The sequence below is a fragment of the Silene latifolia genome, chromosome X, assembly GCF_048544455.1.
Source record: "Silene latifolia isolate original U9 population chromosome X, ASM4854445v1, whole genome shotgun sequence".
NCBI classification, from domain to species: domain Eukaryota; kingdom Viridiplantae; phylum Streptophyta; class Magnoliopsida; order Caryophyllales; family Caryophyllaceae; genus Silene; species Silene latifolia.
The window spans coordinates 9,055,064-9,076,903 of NC_133537.1; the positions used below are offsets into that span (position 1 = coordinate 9,055,064).

A 21,840-nucleotide genomic window follows, 5' to 3' on the forward strand; every position below is an offset into this window, starting at 1 on the left:
GCTAATAATTGTTGTCCTCCCTACAGTCATATATACCATCGTATATGTTGTTATAAGAGCTAAAATACGTCAACCAAATTTAATGGAGCCGATTCTGTCAACCAATAGATAGAACTATTTAATAAAGTCTAACCAGACTCCATGGATTATCTTAAGCATGAACCGATTATCACAAACTACGAACATAAAGTAAGCAAGTAGGCTCAAATGATTTAACCAGGATTTAATATCTTGCAGAGTGTTCAGAGTTTGCTACATTACCTCATCAAGTCATCATCTCGCATCCCTCTTACTTCTTTCAGCTATCATACTACCCTATATATTTTGCTCAATGCAAGGCAATAACCACGTTTTGTGAATGGTCGTCAATTTCACTCTCTTACCCTTTCTCCCTACGCCTCTGCCTCTCCTTTTGCTTTTAGTATGTTTACGCAAAACCTCCCTGGTTACATAAGGGGCAATAAACTAAAGGGAATATAGTAGATTTTGTAAGCATTGAAATGATTAGTCCACACCGTGTGCTCTGTAGCTTTGCAGAGTTAAAAGTAAAAGCTAATAATGCAAGATATCTTAGGTATGAATTTCAATAGAATAACAATAGCTAACTTACAAAGAAAATTAACTCAACTACCATAACAAGCCATTTTACAGTCTTGATTATCCGTTATATGTAATCAATTTATATAACAAACTACTCCCTATCATTAAACAATGTGAAGGTCATCACCATCACTTGTATCTCACATATTATCCATGTTTATAGTAAATATAAAGGTTCAAACACTTGCCTCTTAGGGAAGCTTGGTCAGTAGTTAGGACAAGTAATACCTGTCTGCCTACTTCATACGCCTAAAATAGTGAGTGAAATAGAAAATGTATTAAAATCAAATGGAATTATACGAAATGGAATATGTACACAATTCAATGGATTGAATAGGGCAAAATAATTACCTCCATAGATATTTCTTGTGCTGGCAGCAACTTTTAATTACCTCCATGTCAGATCTTTATCAGGCTCCAAGCCACGTTGTGAAATTTATAATCCATACTTTTTCACTAATTTAAAATACTATAACATTGTCAGTGGTAACTCAATTGAAATAACTCACTCAAATAGTACTTTCCTAGACAAATATGGAATTCAAAAAGCTCACTCATGTGCATTGAAATATTCAACCCCAAGGCCTCCATCCTATATAAATATGTAATCATAAACAGCCACAGTACCAGTAGTTATTTGATTCAACAGCTTAGTAAATGGTCATTTAGAAATCAGCATGATTATAAAAGCCAAAAAAAGATAATGTTGATACGATGTCTTTTGAGTATATTTAAGCAACTGAAATACCGAATGACTTAGTTATCTAAGCAGGTACTTGGTATATGTTATTGAGCATGGGTCAGGTTCAAGAGGCCAAGCAACATGGTTATTGAGCATTGGTCAAGTTCAAGAGGCCAAATAACATGGCTATTGAGCGTAAGGGGAGATAGAAATTAAATCTCAAAAAAAATTAGGAGGATCAACAATCAAATTTAAGAATCTTTTACAAACTTTCAATTGAGCATTTCACAAACCACAATACTACTTTCTAGGAGATGTTGAGATGTCATGAGTCATGACACATATGGTCATCATTACAATGCACCATTAGAGAGTTTTTGCAAAGAAAGTACCCAATGCTTACAAGCGACGCCAAATGGCAAAATGATATGCCCATATAAACCACATTAAAGCTATTTTTGGCTTGTATGATGAGCTAAATCAGCTTCATCCAGCAGTAATTATAATGTGTAATGCACAGAGAGTCTAAAAAGGTTAGCCATATGATGATTTTAGAGTAGTAAGAATCAAAAGATTATGACAAAAATTTCTTGAGCACACTATTTGTCGAAGAAAAGGGTCCACCATCAACTATCAAAAGATTTGTCACACTTCTCCCTCCGTCCTAATCATTAGCTTACCTTTTATTAAAAATACTCCCTACAAAGAATTAGAAAGGTAAACAAATGATTAAGAGACGGATCACCAAAAATATTTCTCAAACACTCTCGATACCCAATCGCCACACAAGTCCCTCTGATTTTGTTTCAGGGCAATGAGGAAGGTGTACAAGAACAATTTCATGGTATTGTACTCACCAAACAATTCAAAATAATTACAACCATATGCTGCAAAAAATAAACTATATTACTCGTACAGTCTTACCACATAGTTTCATCTCTTCCACATTCTATACAGCCTTTTAGTAGATTATTAGCAAGGAAGAAAGAAACCTCTCAAGTTCCTTGGTCAAACTGTCGCCAATGAGATTAACACTATCTATCTGATATCGTAGGACGTGACCGAAACCAAAGTTTTTAATAAGGAGTCTCAAAACATAGGAACTTAGCTAATGACAAGGTAAGGAGGTTTGGATACATACGGGGAAATTGATTCCGGATGACCCATAACTAAAATTTAAAAATGTATCGCAGACTCGCATATTGCATTAACGGATTCGTACTCCACAATACCAGAAGTGCACAAAATTTAGCAGGCCATTTGTTTTACTTCATCATTTTTAAAACCAAAAAGAGCATTATTTGAATGATTAGAAAAAAAGTTGAACAATACCTTTGTACGGGGAATTTGTTTGGGGAAAGACAACCCTTTAGAGATAGCATACGATTTTGTGCTTTGGTTTATCAAGCGAGTTCCTTCAACAAAAAGAGCCACCATAATGGAAAAGGAAAATCCTTCAAGTTAAAACCCGACTATGTATAAGATATACCCATTTAAAATTATTATACATATTGATATAGGTACAAGAATCCAACATAAATGTGTGCATATAGGTAAGTACCTATATCTTTGTGTTAAACTTTGGTCCGTCTTCTTTTGACAAAGCTATATTCAGAAAACCACATCGACCAACCTATAGACTGCAGAATTCCACTTAGTGAATCATCAACAGGTAAAAGCTACAGCAAGAAAATCATGGTTATTCTTGTGGGATTCATTTTTCTTTTGTTATGTCTCATGATTAATCTATTATCGACATTTTCCAGATCAATATATTGCCCTTAATTTCCATGGTCAGTCAATAATACAGTCAGAGAGAATGAAGAAAATACCTTGACCCTAATGTACTTCAAGGGTTCGATCCCCATTGCAGGTCCAACCGTGCTCGTTATTCCTGCACTCCAATAAGTCCACCATGGAGAACCTACCTTGCCCCCTCTCGACCGAAGATTGGCCACTACAGGTATCTGACAAAACCAAGTAACATTAAACCCATGCCAACTGACTCCACTTGACTCCTTTGTTAGAGATAAAAGGATAAAACAAAAGCTTACTAATTAGGGATCAGATCACACGTACAAAATACCTTTTTTGCCAAATTTAGCAATGGTAAATGCTCAATTTCTTCCCGTTAGGTCTGAATCTCTTCGTCAACCTGCCCACATTATACATTTACACAACATAAACTCCACAATAACACAACTTGATCGTAATCTGCAGTGAGTACTATGCGAGTGTGACCATTTATTAAGCTGTAGAAATTACTTACCAACATAGGAAACTTGAGTTAGGAAACGAAGTATCCGACTTGGCTTGAACTTAATTTGCCTTACAAGCCATGATTCGATCATATTGAAAACTGGCATTGCATATATCTACACAATACACAAAAACAGAAAAAGGTTCTTTCTTGTTTCAAGCCCTTACTAACTGTATTATTTTTTAAAACTTTGGGGTGTCCTGTGATCTCCTACTTACGTACGTCCGTAACTGGGTAACGCGTCACAAATGAGAATTTGAGAAGAGGAGCGTGCGTTTAAAATTGGGTCTAAGATAGTTTGAAGACGCGACGTATACTGGAATTAGCTCACATGCAGCATAATATGTTTAATAGTCACCATTCTTTAATGCAAATGTTCAATTATACTTAATTTGAGTAGGCAACTCAATTTCTAGTTTGACCTTGGACGACGTAAGGGATTAAAAGGTATGACCGACCAAAGTTGCATATTTGTGACATACAACATTGAAAGAATGCAATCAAAATGTAATCAAACTTGTACATGTAGTTGAGTCATTGTCGCCCACAACATATGACCACAACTCCAGTAGGCCACTTCCTACAGGTCCATATTCAGAAGCTAAGATTCCTGATTATTCGTTCCTTATTACTTGATTTCGGATGCTAATACATGGGTTTACAAAAATTCAATGCAATAGCTAACAAAAGCGCCAAATCAGATGATAACCATGATATGCAGATACACACGAGTAGCTCGATTTACGACAGACAGACATATCTAAGACAAACAGACAGACGGACATGTTCAACGCCACACAGTCAGTATTGACTTGGGGCATTCTGAAATTTGAAATGAATAGAAATTCAATAAATGGTAACAATGTATCGCACTTAAATATGGGTTACATGGTCAGTGATTCCACAAAGGAAGCAAATCCTCTTCTATAACAGACAAAAACAACTACAAAGCCTTGATCGCAAAATGAAACTAAACTCACTTTTTTTAGTATTTTGAAATCCTTTGCACCTTAATTAATGTGTTGTCACACTCTTTGCCAAATTTCGTGGCTGGTCAACATTGAAGCCTCTCAATAGTGTTAGGTGATAAGCTAACAAGTGCACCCAATTAAATAATTTGTCAGAACACGAAAATGCATTATTGACAGTGATATTGGAAACCAAAGATAAAAAAGGGCGAAATTGAAATTAAAATTAAAATAGATACTTTAAGATTGTATAAGATTTCTTATAAGGGGCTCCATACTTGTATAAAATTGGCAAGGCAGGTGGGTCTAACTCGCTCATAGATAGACACGAAGAGAACAGACGAATTATGATTAAAGATTAATGCATCAATTAACCCGAGCTGAAAACTAAGAATCAAAGAAAGACGATGAAAATGAGGTTACAAGTACTCTGTAGAACGAAGACCATTGGCGTCAGTATAAATCATATCTTTCGACGTCACAGATTGTGAGATCAACGATTAGAACACAAAAGGACGATTGATAAAAGCCGAAACTTTCTAAGATTAATCTCGCGATAATTAATCGGTTTCACCAGCTGAAATGAAAACCCACCCTTAAATGATATACTGCTCAACAATTTTCATCAATTAATTACTAATGGCGATAATCTAATACGAAATGCAATTGAATAATACCTAAAATAAATAAAATTTCCAATTAGTTCAAGAATGAATCTCACCTGGGGAATTTGAGCAACGTATTGTCGCGGATTGCTTTGCTTCACCGATAGCTGACAGTCCTAAACATTAACACCAAAGAAAAAAGCATAAAAAAAACATTTTGAATTAAGTTATGATTGGATAAGTATGATAGATAAGGGGAATTAAATGACAAATGAAGTTGAGATGGAAACCCTAATTTTCCAGAAAGGGGAGAAAGAGAAGAAGAAATGAAGACCAGAAATGTAGATACTAACCAAATCGAAACCCTGATCTAGAAATGGGGAGTGATTTGCAGAATTGAAGTGAACCAAACAGCCAACAAAATAAGGAACGAGGTACAACAATCAAATACCCAAAAAAATGGTAGTATGTGGGTGAAGACGATGAGGGTTTGAGAGTAGAATGAACGAAGGGGGATTGGAATAAATGAGAGCAGAGGAAATAAGGTTTGAGAGTCGTGGGATGAACGGAGGGCAGAGATCAAAGGTAAGTGATCAAGGGTTGGGAGGTAATGGAAGGACAAGCAAGCAAGCAACTGTTCATTTGGGGAAACACTATTCATTAATGAACAGTACAAGGGCTCTCCTACTTTTAAGAAGGGGTAAGATTCGTAAAGATGAGTCAAACAAGATTACACATGAATATATTTTCACTAATGTATTAAGAAAAAATTGAAATTGAATGATTAATTGTGAATAGTGTACAAATTAGCCACATACAGTGGCCATCGCTACTCACTGCCAAACAACACTCGGTCGAGTGCTTGGTTACTCGGCCGAGTACTCCCTACTCGGTCGAGTACCTGCCCTGCTCGGCCGAGCCATACCAAAGACGGGTTAAACAGTATAAAGTCCCCTATCATGCTTTCTATTCCCTCCACAAACATATAACAAGAACTTAAATGCCACGTTATAATCATTCAATCATACCAATCACTCATATGCTAAATTCACTTCACCAAATTTCACATACCCGTCCCTTCCACTACTTTTCCAATCACCATACTTACGAATCCCACATATAAGTTTCCAACCATCACTTATTATCACCATGAATCTTCACATACATGCACATACAAAACACAATTCTCACCCATGTGACCGGCTCGAGTTAATAAGGGCCAAATTGCGACTCCGCGACGTCTCCCGAGCCTTTGCGGTAGCTCCAAACAACTCTCCCCGGGTTCATTTTACTTACTCCCTAAGTTCATTAGATTCATTTGTTTAGGTGCCGGAATCTTCGGCTCTGATACCACTTTGTAACACCCCCTCATACCAAGGTGTCTTACCAGGACCACCCTACCATGAAAGTGTGTTACCATCTCGGTTACCCGAGGTTAGTACATATCAAAAGCGTCTGAACTGAGCACATTTATTAAAGTACCATAAAGTATAAAAGTTTACATCAACCAAATCCCAAACTGTTACAATAAAATAAATCAATTGTCTGACAACTAAGAAATCAAAACTAAGACTCGGACGGTGATGCTACGACTGGTGATGACAACTCTCCCATGACTGCCCCAAGCTCACCAATAGCAATACCTGTCAAGTCTGCTCACCATCCCCGAATGGATCACAGCAGATTCCACAAACAACAACGGGGTCAGTATTACTCAATCACTATAAGACAAACAAACATGGTAATCAGCTGGGCATCTTCCACCCTCACTCTCCCGATCTCACACAGTAACCGACTACACACCGAAGTGTGTAGCCCTGCCAGATTACCCATCACAACAGGTAATCCTCGCCGCCAGTGGGTGACCGCAGCCGATCCCACCTAGTCCAGCCCATCAACGAGCGACTAACAATCCCTGTCCCTTAATATGCACATCCCCTCCCGTGACGGGTTCCACGGAGGGCGAACTAGGGTGTGAAGCCACTCCCGCAAGTGACTCCACCACAATCACAAACACACAGCATCACAGCTGTCACAACATCTCCACACCAACACCGTCACAACAACGCCCATACCTCGATGATCAGCAGATAACAATAATTACCAAAACAATCATGTCTTAAACAATGAACAGTAAACTGAGTAGCGAAAACCCTACCTTAGCAATCAATAGTAGAACGGAAACCGAACAATCAGAAAGGCTCCTCTATGAAGTCTTCTCCTATACAATAACCACATAACACAATTACACATTGCACAATCCCCCATATTTCCCAATTCCATGTATACAGTAACCCCAAAGAATACAAATGACAAGGGAATAAAACTTACCAACAGTAGAATAAGAGACTACACGCAAGGACCACGACGATTGCACACACAACGAGATTAAAGGATGATTAGTGAGTGATTAGGGAGTGATTAGAGTAATCGTAAAATGATTAGGGTTGAAAATGACGTTTTAGAAACTGACGTTGAATATAAAATAACCCTAAACACTCCCGCATCAAACCGCTAAAATAACACTCGCCAGGCCGGATACTCGGTCGAGTAAAGCTATACTCGGCCGAGTATCCTCTACTCGGTCGAGTATTCTCCATACTCGGCCGATTATTCCTCGGCAGAACCAAAACAGACTCCACAATTAACACTACTCGACCGAGTAGGCTCTGCTCGGTCGAGTATACAGCTTAATAAATTCCGTAGTATTACAGGGTCACTGAAACAAGATATGGTCAGACGCTCATTTTGTTATCCTTATTCCCCAACGCTTCTAGTAATTTGATCAGAATTAGCAAATATAATACCAGGAATTCTTTGTTATCTTTATTCCCCAATGCCGTCAAATAAGGTTCAAATTTGCTTCTTTTTACTTTTAGCTATTGTTTTGGACTGCTTTATACCAACATTTCTTAATTGCGAGCTCCAAGTAATTGGGAGCCTTATTCCGAGAAAGAGAGAATATAAGCATGCCTCTCGAAAGCTAAACCCTTGTGTTCCACCCGGGGAGTTCAGTAATGAACCTGCTTTGATAATAGTATACGAAACTCCTAAGGCCATCAGCGTAGATTCATCTTGCTCAGCCAGCTTTCTTGCATTGCTTGTCACGAGAGCTTGAATGCCATCAGCACCTTTTTACACAGATAACTGTGATCTTATCAAACAGACATGCCGGGGCACTTTCACTAATTTCCACCATTTTCACACGCAATCTACCATGATGAGCTAGAAATACCTGTGATAACAGAATAACTTTTAAGCTCCCAACTTTGGATAGGAAACCTTCCTGTAGAAACAGTGAATTAATTTAGGGCATATTTGCATCAGGGCAACATATTTTACTATGGTAATGATCTCAAACACTCTAGTAAGGGAATGCAATGTACATACATTAGGGCATATAACTGCAGGAACACCCTTTATGGCTTTCTTAATAGCTGCTTATCATTTGCGTCTACAGAAAAGGACTGATCATATTTGAACCAGCGAACAACGATCATGTTGAAGTCTCGAAGACAATATTGGACAAACACAAAAGTCTTGACAAGAATCAGAAGGATGAGAATCGTAACTCATAAATAATAAGGCAAATACCTCGACATAAGTTTCGAAGGCTTCAAGGGCTACCTGTAACACCCTCATACTCCAAGTGCCTTACCAGGACCACTCAGGTATGAAGACATTACCATCTCGGTTACCCGAGGCAATGATAATCAAATAAACAATGAAGAAACAACGTTTAAATATAAATACTTAGCGAAGAGTTACAATTCTCAAATCCAAACCAAAAGTGTAATACATGTTCTCAAACTGACTGTTCTAACTGAAATGTAAATAAACTAATAAGCTACAGCGGAAGACTCCTATCCTCATGTCGTGGCAATCCCAGCTATCCCAAAGACTCATCTCAATACTGCTCAATATCGCTCACCATCCCTGAATGGATCACCGCAGGTTTATAAAACAACAACCGGGGTCAGTACTAATCACACAACTCAATATATCAACAATAAGATAAACAGACAGCTTAACTGTCACACACACACAATCACGCCAAATCCAATCATCTCAATCACTAACTGTCCACTAGACCAGCCCTGCCAGTGGGGGGACCGCAGCCGTACCCACCAAATCCCCGCTCCACATAGTGAGCGATAACCCTGTCCATTAATGTGCACATCCCTTCTGTGGCGGGTTCCACAGAAGGCGAAACTAGGGCGTGAAGCCACTCCCGCAAGTGACCTCACTCAGCCGAGACCACGCCTCGCGAACCATAGACAACGATCACAATCACAATCACAATATAATTACTATATCAAACAATCAATCTCAACACATCAACAATCATCCCATTATGGGACTAATACTGAGTAGGAAATCCTACTTGGAAAGCACACTATCAGACGGTCTCTACTGCTGTATCAAAAAACTTCCTCTATGAAACCTCCTCCTATCATACAACATACAAACGCTACCAAATCAAATACTACACATAAACCCCCATATCCCTAAATTAGAGTTTAACCAAAACAAAGGAAAGACAACAAAAAGGGTACATAGATCTTACCCTCGACGCAAGGAACTCAACGGTATAATCAACGATGAGAACCGACCTCCCAAACTCCAGGAATTGCTAACAATGCGATTAAGATGGTGAACTTGCTTGCTTTCTCTCTTAAACAGTAAATTAGGTTTTGCAAAAGTGATTTAGAAACAATGACGGAAGGTTATATATCTTAATCGCATAATTAACAAAACCCGAGAAAACTCCCCGTAAAACCGGCTACTCGATCGAGTACCCAAGGTACTCGATCGAGTATCCCAGCTACTCGATCGAGTACCCAACAGGTCAGAAACTTTTCTAAAACGCATCTTACCCTTACTCGACAGAGTAAGGCCTACTCGATAGAGTACCCAAAGACTCATAAATACGGAGTATTACAGTCTTCCCTCCTTAAAAAGAACTTCGTCCCCGAAGTTCAAACCACTACTAAACAAAGGTACTCCCATAACACTCCCGACTCAACAACCAAAACAAAATTCAGCATAAAACATGTTACTAACCCAACTCATCCCGACAAACATACCGACGCAACATACAAGAAAGGGGTATAAAACTCTTAAAAATTGCTCGTGATCATCTCCTACCCCCCTAAAAGAAACTAGGTTACGTCCCCGTAACCATACATACCTGATCAAAAAGGAAAGGGTAACGCTCTTTCATAGCTTCCTCTGGCTCCCATGTAACTTCCTCGGTCTCGTGGTTAGACCAAAGGATCTTAAGCAAAACTGTCTCACCACTCCTAGTCTTCCTAACCTTTCGGTCAAGAATCTGCTTAGGCACCTCAAGATATGATAAGGACTCATCTAGTTCTAAGTTCTCTGCCTCTAACACATGTGACGGATCACTCACATACTTCCGCAGTTGTGATACATGAAACACATTATGCACTCTCTCTAACGCGGCTGGTAAAGCCAGGCGATATGCAACTTCCCCAACTCGCTCTAAGATCTCATAAGGCCCGATAAACTTCTGACTTAACTTGCCTTTCTTCCCAAATCTCATAACCCCACCCATAGGAGACACTTTCAAAAGAACCTTGTCCCCCACTTGAAACTCTATGTCCCTGCGATGTAGATCTGCATAACTCTTTTGCCTATCCTGAGCTGCCCTCATCCGTTCCCTGATCATCTTAATCTGTTCCACCATCTCATGCACCATCTCTGGTCCTAAAACCACTGCCTCAGCACTATCGTCCCAACAAATTGGACTCCTACATCTCCTCCCATACAAAGCCTCAAACGGTGCCATACCAATACTAGCGTGATAGCTGTTATTATAAGAAAATTCTATCAAGTCCAACCTCTGTTCCCAGCTACCACCGAAGTCCATCACACAAGCTCGCAACATATCCTCATGAGTCTTGATTGTTCTCTCAGTCTGTCCGTCTGTCGCAGGATGAAAAGCTGTACTCATTTTCAAAGTTGTTCCCAACGATTCATGCAATTCTTTCCAAAACCTTGATATAAATCTCGCATCTCTGTCAGACACTATGTCCTTAGGGACTCCATGTAACTTAAGCACGTTCTTTCGATAGGCCATAGCCAATTGTGCTTTAGTCCATGTATCTTTGATTGGAACAAAGTGAGCTGACTTGGTCAGTCGATCCACTATCACCCATATCATGTTATTACCCTGTTGACTCTTTGGTAAACCCACGATAAAATCCATAGAAATGGATTCCCACTTCCACTCAGGTACCTCTAACGACTGAATCTTACCTTGTGGTCGTCGTTGTTCCCCTTTAACTCTTTGGCATGTCAAACAACGGACACAAAGTCAGTTTGTCTCTTTCTTCATCCCAGGCCACCAAAACGTTTTCTTCAAATCCTTGTATAGCTTGTCACCACCTGGATGTACTGAATATGGTATACAATGTGCCTCTGTCATGATAGTCTTTTTCAACTCCTCATCATTAGGGATACACCACCTACCATCGAACCTCAAACTACCATCTGCATGAATAGAAAATCGGGACACTGTCCCTTTCTCTACTCCAGCTCTCCACTCAACTATCTTAGAATCCAACGCCTGTTTACCTCGAATATCATCATAAAACTGAAGCTGTACTGTCATATCACCCATGGCATCTCCTTTCTGCATCATATGTATCACAAATCTCGCTACCTCATCTCTCAGCCTCATCAAAGATAGAGCTGTACACAGAGAATGTACACTCTTCCTACTCAAAGCATCAGCAACAACATTGGCCTTCCCTTCATGGTAGATGATTTCCATGTCATAATCGCCAATCAGTTCCATCCACCTCCTCTGTCTCATGTTCAACTCATTTTGAGTGAAGATGTACTTGAGACTCTTGTGATCAGAAAATACCTTAAAGATTGCTCCATAAAGGTAATGTCTCCAAATCTTGAGAGCAAACACCACCGCGCCCAACTCCAGATCATGAGTAGGGTAGTTCTCCTCATAAGGCTTCAATTGCCTAGAAGCATAGGCAATCACTTTACCGTTCTGCATCAACACACATCCCAACCCATTCTTTGAGGCATCTGTATAAACCTCGAAGTTCTCGCTCCCTTCAGGCAATGCTAAGACAGGAGCTGTGGTCAAACGCTCCTTTAATGTTTGGAACGCCGTCTCACAACTCTCATCCCAATGAAACCTGTTCTCTTTCCGCATCAACGCTGTCATAGGTCTAGCTATCTTGGAGAAATCTTTCACGAACCGTCTGTAGTATCCAGCTAAACCCAGAAAACTCCTGATCTCAGCAACATTCTTTGGTGCTTCCCACTTTGTCATCGCTTTCTATCTCTGCCGGATCCTGACTACCCCATCTTTAGAGATCACATGCCCCAGAAAAGCAACTTTCTCTAACCAGAACTCACACTTGGATAGCTTAGCATACAACTCATGCTCCCGCAAAGTTTGCAACACCATCCTCAGATGCTCCTCATGCTCCTCCTTAGTCTTAGAGTAGACTAAGATATCGTCGATAAACACCACTACAAACTTATCCAAAAACGGTCTAAATATCTTATTCATCAAATCCATAAACACTGCCGGTGCATTAGACAACCCAAACGGCATCACCACATACTCATAATGACCATACCTCAACGTGAAAGCCGTCTTTGGTATGTCCACCTCTCTAATCTTCACCTGATGGTACCCCGACCTCAAATCAATCTTAGAAAAGACTGATGCACCACTCAACTGATCAAACAGGTCATCTATCCTTGGCAAAGGATACTTGTTCTTCACCGTCACTCGGTTCGGCTCTCGTAGTCTATGCACAACCTCGGACTCCCATCTTTCTTCTTTACAAAAAGAACTGGTGCTCCCACGGCGATACACTAGGTCTAATGTATCCCTTCTCTATCAGATCATCCAACTGCTTTCTAAGCTCCTCCATCTCCTTAGGACCCATGCGGTACGGTGCCTTAGAGATTGGCCCCGTCCCTGGTTTCAACTCTACTGTGAAATCTATCTCTTCCCGGCGGCAACCCCGGAATCTCCTCTGGAAACACATCCTCGAACTCTCCCACCACTGGTATTTGATCAACTGTCGGACCCTCTATCCGATCATCTCTCACATGGCACAATATCAAAGGACATCCCTTCCTCAGATATGACTTCAAAGTAACAACTGCAATCAACTTAACTTTGGGTTTGACTAGAAACCCACGATAAGACACACTAACGCCCTTAGGACCTCTTAAAGACACTTTCTTTTGATGACAGTCTATCTTAGCTTTATACTTTCCTAACCAATCCATCCCGACTATCATCTCAAAACCGTCAAAAGGAAACTCTTGCAAGTCTACAGGTAGATCAACTTGCCCAACTATCATAGATACATCTCTAAACAACCTCCCACATGATACAGACTCACCCGAAGGTATAAAAACTTATTCACTAACAGACTCATATACCCTCAAACCCAACCATTTAACATGACTTGAAGACACAAACGACTGAGAAGCCCCCGAATCAAACAAAACAAAGGTATGAATACCATTAACAAGGAAAGTACCGGTGATAACGTGAGCATCCTCCTCAGCTGCTTTCTTCTCCATCACGAATAACTTTCCACTGGTCTTCTGTCCACCTCCCTGGACAGTACTGGTTGATGTGGTCGACTTAGCACCCGACCCTTGATTGTTGTTGTTGTTCGTTGGTGGTTTCTGATAAGAATTACCGCCGTTGCGGTTGCCTCCACTCTGGTAACTCTGACTTCCCCGGTTTGGCCATGACCCAGCCGGCCTATTGCTCGCATAGCTAGCTGCAGGTCTCGGAAAGATCCGGCGCACTTGTGCACTCATGTCTCTTGTGGCCTACACCACCACGGCTATAGCAGGTCACTCCCCAACTACCACTAACACTTCCACGGCCACGCCCAAAGGAAGCCCCAAGATCTTTGAACCCCGACCGAAGAAAACCCCTAGAGGCGATTGTGGTTGCCTTTCTTGTGATTAGATTGGCCACCACCCTCGCTCTCAGACTTCCTCTTCTCACCACCTGACCTCTCCTGAGCCATCTCCACCAACCTCTCAGCTCTCCCAGCCCTCTCATAAGCTTTCTTAACATCAGTAAGGACTCCTACGGGTAACTTATCCATAATCTTAAGGGTCAACCCTCTCTCAAACCTCAATGCCAAATTCTCCTCACTCAAACCCATATCCTCAAAGATACCTAGACTTATCATTGAACCGCTCTGTAGTACTCGCCCCACGACATCTCGGCGGTCATCTTAAAACTGTCAAACTCTTCTCTCAACTTACTCCTCACATGCTCCGGTACAAACTCCTTTCTCACAGCCCTACGAAACTCCTCCCAAGGTATAGCAGGTAAACCTTGGTTTGTATATATCTCCTTAGCACTCACTTTCACTGTATCCCACCACTTGCCAGCTGCCTCCCTCAGATAGAACGCAGCATGTTCCACCCTCATCTCATCAGGACAGTGAACCAAATCTAATATGTTCTCCATCTCTCTAAGCCAACTATTCAGAAGGTTAGGCTCCCCAACTCCCTTATACTCTTTCGGGTTAAACCTTGCTATATAGAGGCTGATTTTAGAATGATCAAGCTCCTTCTCCTTCTCCTTATCTTTATCTTTCCCCACAGCCTTTAAAGCCTCAGTGAGAGCATCCTGATGCTCCAACATCTTAACGATGTCATCTATGTTCATAAGCTCAGCTCTCACATACAAAGCAGTCTTCTTGGGCGGCATCTTGAAACTATCATGGAAAAAGGGGTGGATATAAACATACGTGCCAAAACCTCAAAACAAGAAAACACGCTGCCCATACCCCTACTCGATCGAGTTCCCAAACATACTCGGTCGAGTAACGGGCTACTCGATCGAGTGACCCCCTACTCGATCGAGTGCCCGAGGTACTCGATCGAGTGCCCAAAAACACGATTCTGGACTCGAAATCGCCAAAAACCCACCCGATCGAGTCAGTCCCACTCGATCGAGTCATGCTAACTCAGAAACGCTACCCGCATGTTATATCATATGCTAACATGCTAAAACTTTATAATATCAACGTTATAACATAACTAAATATACAATGCTACGCATCCTTTCATACGATTCACGAAATCATTATATCATGTTATTAAACGCCACATTGTAAACATCCAACATGTTTTCATTCCAACAACAAGTCTACATATATCATTAACCTTTCTTTTGCATTCTCAACTTTCTACTTCAAACATCCAACAATTACACACACTTCATCATATTCTTACACAAGCGAACCAAACAACACATACGACCCTGACATACACCCCCCATGTGACCGGTTCAAAATTGTAGGGCAAGTTCGCGACTTTAGGACGTCTCCCAAGCCTTTGCATTAGCTCCTACAACTTTTACCCCGAGTTCATTTTAATTGACTCCCTATGTTCATTAGGTTCATTGGTTACAGGTTTCAGGATCGTCGCTCTGATACCATTTGTAACACCCCCATACTCCAAGTGCCTTACCAGGACCACTCAGGTATGAAGACATTACCATCTCGGTTACCCGAGGCAATGATAATCAAATAAACAATGAAGAAACAACGTTTAAATATAAATACTTAGCGAAGAGTTACAATTCTCAAATCCAAACCAAAAGTGTAATACATGTTCTCAAACTGACTGTTCTAACTGAAATGTAAATAAACTAATAAGCTACAGCGGAAGACTCCTATCCTCATGTCGTGGCAATCCCAGCTATCCCAAGACTCATCTCAATACCGCTCAATATCTGCTCACCATCCCCGAATGGATCACCGCAGGTTTACAAAACAACAACAGGGGTCAGTACTAATCACACAACTCAATATATCAACAATAAGATAAACAGACAGCTTAACTGTCACACACACACAATCACGCCAAATCACTACTACAGAAACGGATTCTTGCGACGCTTTTTAAACACCTATTGCGACGCTAAATAGCGCCGGAAGGGGTTATACCGACACTTTCATATGCGCCGCATTTGCCTGTGCCGCTACCCCCTTTGGCGTCGCTATTTTACTGCGTCGGTATAGCTTAAATATAGCGCCGCGAAAATTGACGCGCTATTTTTATGCAATAGCAGTGCTTTTGAAGCGCGGCTAGAGAAGACCCGACGCTTTTAAAGCGCCTCATATAATGTCAACTATCGTCTATTATGCACCATTATGCTTTTGTTCAAACGCTTTTTTGCGTCGCTTTTATACTACAATCAACAATATTATTTATTACACCTGAATTTTCTACTATATTAACCCTCCAACAAACATATTTCTTGCCACAACATGAATTACACACACACAAATTTTCTAGAAACAAACATATCTTAGCATTAAACTTCTTTAATGTCAAATACATATCTGAACCCCATAAGAATAAATGTATCTCAAATAAAAAATACGTCAAAAAAATATACAACTATCCAGACACAAAGTTCTCTATTATTCGCAACCAACAGTAGCAAGTGACTATTTGCGGCATCTTAGAAAAACATATCTTCGGTGCCTGTTAAGCAATCCTTGCGATGAAGCTTGAGCTTGACAATACATAAAGCAGCTTGAACATAGGATTACTGAAAATTCAAGTGAAAACAATGTAAGTTGTTTATCAAATTTACATTATATCAAATTTATCAGATGACCAAATACATCCTCATAAATCATAAGCATAAGTATTACCATTATTGACAAAAGAAGCAAGAAAAAACTTAAAAGTTCAAAAGGAGAGAAAAGACATGACACTAAGAGAAGATGAGATGATCAAGAGATTAAAAAGAATATTTACCTTAGGAACTCCTAATCGGTATTGTTCACTTTCTCTACGACTAGCCAAATTTCCCTTGATAAAATTCATATCCATCACTTGTCAAACTGAAAAATAGTTTCACATGTATTGTAAATGAATGTAACCAACAACGATGATGAAAAATTATCTACAAACTACTTAGAGAGGGCCACAACTGGACCCCCTTTCAGTCCCACAACCATCGTCTTGCTCAAAATCATCGCCTTTTCTTTATCCTTTCTCCCAAGTCAAACAACATATGGAACCCAGATTGATTGATGATGATAGGGTCAATTTACCGATTTAATTAGGGTTGTTTTATGAGATAACTGAAAATTTTATAAAAATTGGGTTGCTGATTATACATTTAATTGTGTTTTGAATGGAAATAGAGAAATTATAAAGGGAGAAGAGATTTTGTTGATGGTTTGGTGATTATGAAGGTTTGATATACTTCACTCTACTAATTCTACTTCTAGTTCACCAAATATGCTTCACTGTATTGTTGGAATTTGGAATGACAATGGAGACGGGACAGTGGAAAAGAATAAAGGAGGGAAGTGGGTGTGATGGTGAGGATTTGATTTTCGAGGAGGTGGTGCGGCAGGATGGGACGGTGGCGAGGTGAAGTTGGGTTGTTTGTTGGTAATGGAGGTGTACGGTGGTTTGTGTCACGGTCAATGACTAAGATCCCTCTGGAAATTGCAGACTCATCTTCACAAGTGTTTTGGTTTCAATTGAAAAGAAAAAGGAGGGGTTAAAAACGTAGGTAGCCGGTCTACCTATTCTAATATGAGAGAAGGAGTGTGAAAGTTGGTTGTATTCGCAATTAAAATAAAGTACCAAGTATTTTAAGAAACACCTCGATCGATAGATTGGAGTATTTTCATTAAATAACCCGTTTTTTAATTAATGCCTTCATTTTGGCTTGTTTGACAATAAGAGACAGGATCACCATCTAAATAAGCTAAAAATCAGCAGACTTCAACCGTTGAAACAAACATATGACTGAGATAGACAGGAAGCTACTATTATCAATTATGGTTGATAGATGTAAATTAATCCGGTAACATCGGATTGAGAAAACAAACACTAAACCAATATTACTGTGTATGGACTTATGGTCAGAGTTGTCACCATGAACTATGGTAATGATCAATTCTCCCAATGACCAAAACTAAACTTGAGTCTTTCCTGATCAAAGGGGCTAAGTTTTGAAGCCTAAGAACAACAGCAACAAACAATAATAAAGCCTTAATCCCAAATTTATTGAACTGGGATAACACAACTCTTCATTCGAAACAGTCAGTGACGATTAAGGGGTAACTTCTACTCAACGTTCAACCCGTAATCTAAGGTTTGAAGCAGGCAGTGCTCAACCATAGGGATAACAGTCCCTAAGTGTTAGCTTCTTTAATAAAATGTTGCTGAACTTAAATTGGCCAAAATACGCCTCTACAGACAATGGCTGGTCATACCTGGCCAATGTCGTTGTCTCCATCAGTTACCAAAACGGAGTCCCTAGCGTCTTTTACATCTGTTTTCAAGTTCATAAGGTAAAACACGGACCATTCAGAAAACTGTCTGTTTATACCAGTATAGTTTTAGACTGTAACTATAACATTTCAACAGGTAAATGTATAGTACCAGGATCATCCTCTTCTTGAGTTACTGATCCGTCTTTCGGAAGGAGTTCAGGTGCTCCATACCATTTTCTTAATTTTGGTCCTCCTGCAAAGTACAAAATTACAACTCTTCCAAAATTGACCTAAAATCTATTCGAAACAGCAGTACGATCACAACCGATTAATAACGATAACTGATTCCAACCTGAATTGAACCGATCTGAAATCAAAAATAAAGGTCAACCGAAATAACCCGATTCGAAAGAATCCGATCCGATTTACCCGTTTGCCACCTCTACCCGTGTATATAACTATGTATATTCCAACCCTCCTTCCCTAATTTCCCCTACAAATTAAGTCGTCCTTAAGACACTTAGGTCCTATTAAGCTTTCCTCTATGGACTTGTATATAATCGAAAAAGTCAATGAGGGTTTTTTTTAGCATGCAAGAGGCCAAGTCTTGTATAACGATTACAATAAATGAGAATTCGAATTTGCGGGACCTTCATGCACCCTCAGTTTTTCGATCATTATGTCAACCTCATTGATCATTTTTATACAAAAACATACCTAAAAGTTTTTGCTAGCTACAGGAAGGAAAAAAAATAAAGAGAACGAAACGGGGATTCTTATTTCATTAGCTATAAAGGAAACTCTCCACACATGACCAACGTCCGAACCATGTTATTTAGCCTAGTACTTTAGGAAGAGTGATCCACATATTACTTGTACTCCAACTGTCCTCTGTCGTGGCCCATGCTACGAAACTGAGAATGATGATGAATACAATCTTTGGCTCGAAGACCTGAAAAAAGCAATATTCAAATGAGAAAGGAAGTCATATTCACGTTGCAAAAAGGCAAATATCAGGCACTGTAAAATTGAAAAGGGTAAAGGAAACTGATCCAGCTCAAAGTATAGTTGCAAGCTAGTGAATCGTAACCTTGGATCATCGTAAGCATATAGTATGATACATCCAAATATGTTGAAAGGCTCCAACACATTCGATATTGTCAAAGTTTCAATGGAGTCGAACACTTGCTATTCTTTCGCTTTAAATATAATGGAATAAATAAAAATGATTCACAAACACTACGTGTATGGTTTTGGTATTGTAAAGTCCGGGCCGGTCAATGCAATTCAAAAAATTTTAGCATGGGTCACCCGCAAACAGTGTTTCATGCTTAAAACACTAGTGAGGCTTCTAAACCCCATACACTGTCATGGACTCCGGCCAGACCGTCTATCAATGTATAGAAATTAATTCAGAGGCCCTAGTTACAGACAAAAACAGGAGTGTTTCGTAAATTAAATATACAAATTCCACTAAATTCTCATTGACAAACACATCAACTAGCTTAATTGGTAAAGTCATGAGCGGTGATACTCATGACCTGGGTTCAACCCTCTCAACATCAAAATTGCCCTTATGACTCCCTTTACACTCAAAAAAACTACGGATCTCAGATTCACAGAACATTATCCAGATAGAGGTAATAGAGGTAAAATTACTATTTATCGAAGTTTCTCACCTAGTGGCTGCTGACACGGTGAACCTCATGCAGAGGCATCACCAACATACTTGAATTGTTGTACTTCCTAGAAATTCAACCACGGCTTCACCCACGCTTTCGCTTCATAAATCTTCTTCGCACCACCATCAGTCGCCTCAAGGGTTATATAGTAAACAGTACCAGCGACGACTTGATCCTACGTCTTCACAACCCTTTGAAATTCCAGCAACGCATTCTGCCATGACAACACATCTTTTGTCAGATTGCAGATCATATAATATACGGAGTAAATAAGTACACAGTTTGGTATGAGTTTTAAACTAGCACATATTGAAGAATTCTTCATAAGCTCAAAGAAGATTTCATTTAACAAGTAACAATGGTATGAGTAATAAGGTGTGATAAATTTCCCATATTTTTTTCATACGACCAAAAAAAAGGTTCATCCTAAAACCAATTGACAATAGATGAAGTGATAAAAGTGATCAATTCTCATCTTTTCTTCATAACTCGAAGAAGGCTTCATTCTAACCCTAGTGACAATGGAGAAAGAACAATAAAGTGATCAACTTCTCATCTTTTAACAGGGTGGGACACTCATATGTACATACGCATGGCTAGTGATCAGAGACGCGTCTTCTACAATTCACACACTCATGGACGCAAAACCATAATGCCTCCCATTCAACTAGTTGTTTACATTTCATCAAAATACTACCGCAAAAGAATAAAAACATAAACAATTAGTTGAATGGACGCGTTACCTTATCATTACATCAGTGCGACTTTCTACAGTTTTAACATTTGCTGAATCACCCCTTTTCCTCAATCAAAGTAATCAAATTCAACATATACACTCACCTAATGCTTAATAACATAAAAATATAAACTTTTTATGCTAAAAGATAATAACTTTTTCACTAATGGCACAAACCATGAAAATGCCAAAATTGATCATTTATAGCAGGCAATGAAAGATGAGAATCCAAGCAAACATTGAGATAACTTACATACAAGTACGACAGACCAAGTAATCGAAAGGCCACCCAGAATAGTCCATCTCGTGATTCTCGCTATGAGTTACAACAGCAACAACAACCGCATCATCAGCTGCAGCAACAACAAGTAGTCCAGTTATCGCCGCCGCAGCCTAAACAACAACAACAACAACAACAACAACAACAACAACAACAACAACAAAAACAACAACAACAGCAACAACAACAGCAACAACAACCGTCGCTAGCATCACATTTCCATATTTTAAATGTATTATTTTTAATTCATAGAAAATATATGTTGTTTTCTTAATGTTTTGAATATTTCTAGTTTTGAGGTTATTGATTGTGTAATTTGTGTTGAATTGGTGATGCTACTTGGTGGAGAATTTATCTGATGCAATTGAGAATGGAACTCGAGATCAGATTGCTGATGCTCTGGTATAATTCACTATGTTTAGTCTGCAAATTCAGTTTTGTTTGATTTTTTTTTTGTTTGCTATTAATGTAGGTCAAGATTTATTGTGTGATTGGAAATTGATAGGGTTTTTTATGTGTTTGTGTTTTGATTGAGTGTAGATTAGTGAGCTGAATAGTCGTTTCGAGAAGTGTCAACAGCTGTTGAATTCTATATCAGGGACGATTAATTCGAAAACCCTGGTAATTCTATCAGATACAACAACAACAACAACAACAACAACATCAGAGCCTTAATCCCAAAATGATTTGGGGTCGGCTGACATGAATCATCTTTTCGAACCGTCCATG

At 39.5% G+C, this 21,840-nt stretch overlaps 3 long non-coding RNA genes across 8 annotated transcripts in view; 1 reads left to right on the forward strand and 2 right to left on the reverse strand.

The window, feature by feature from the left end:
- Nucleotides 1-2,852: 2,852 nt before the first annotated feature.
- On the reverse strand, nucleotides 2,853-4,166 carry LOC141621189 (uncharacterized). Its single transcript, XR_012532139.1, has 3 exons — nucleotides 3,369-4,166; nucleotides 3,115-3,249; nucleotides 2,853-2,922 (listed from the first exon to the last, which is right to left on the reverse strand). It is a non-coding gene; the product is annotated as an uncharacterized LOC141621189 (long non-coding RNA).
- Nucleotides 4,167-8,094: 3,928 nt separating this feature from the next.
- LOC141622776 (uncharacterized) lies at nucleotides 8,095-21,690 on the reverse strand. 6 transcript variants are annotated; one of them, XR_012533093.1, is made up of 7 exons: nucleotides 21,085-21,690; nucleotides 20,093-20,309; nucleotides 19,241-19,365; nucleotides 18,583-18,666; nucleotides 18,414-18,472; nucleotides 8,351-8,401; nucleotides 8,095-8,246 (listed from the first exon to the last, which is right to left on the reverse strand). It is a non-coding gene; the product is annotated as an uncharacterized LOC141622776 (long non-coding RNA). The 6 variants fall into 6 exon arrangements; XR_012533094.1 differs by having other exon boundaries at nucleotides 8,095-8,262; XR_012533092.1 differs by lacking the exons at nucleotides 8,095-8,246; nucleotides 8,351-8,401 and adding exons at nucleotides 16,326-16,723; nucleotides 16,936-17,021 and having other exon boundaries at nucleotides 21,089-21,687.
- Nucleotides 21,451-21,840, forward strand: part of LOC141622777 (uncharacterized) — a 31,384-nt gene continuing 30,994 nt past the window's right edge. Inside the window, exons 1-2 of the long non-coding RNA XR_012533096.1 lie at nucleotides 21,451-21,513; nucleotides 21,652-21,732. This is a non-coding gene — a long non-coding RNA (uncharacterized LOC141622777). The remainder of the gene's footprint in view (nucleotides 21,514-21,651; nucleotides 21,733-21,840) is intronic.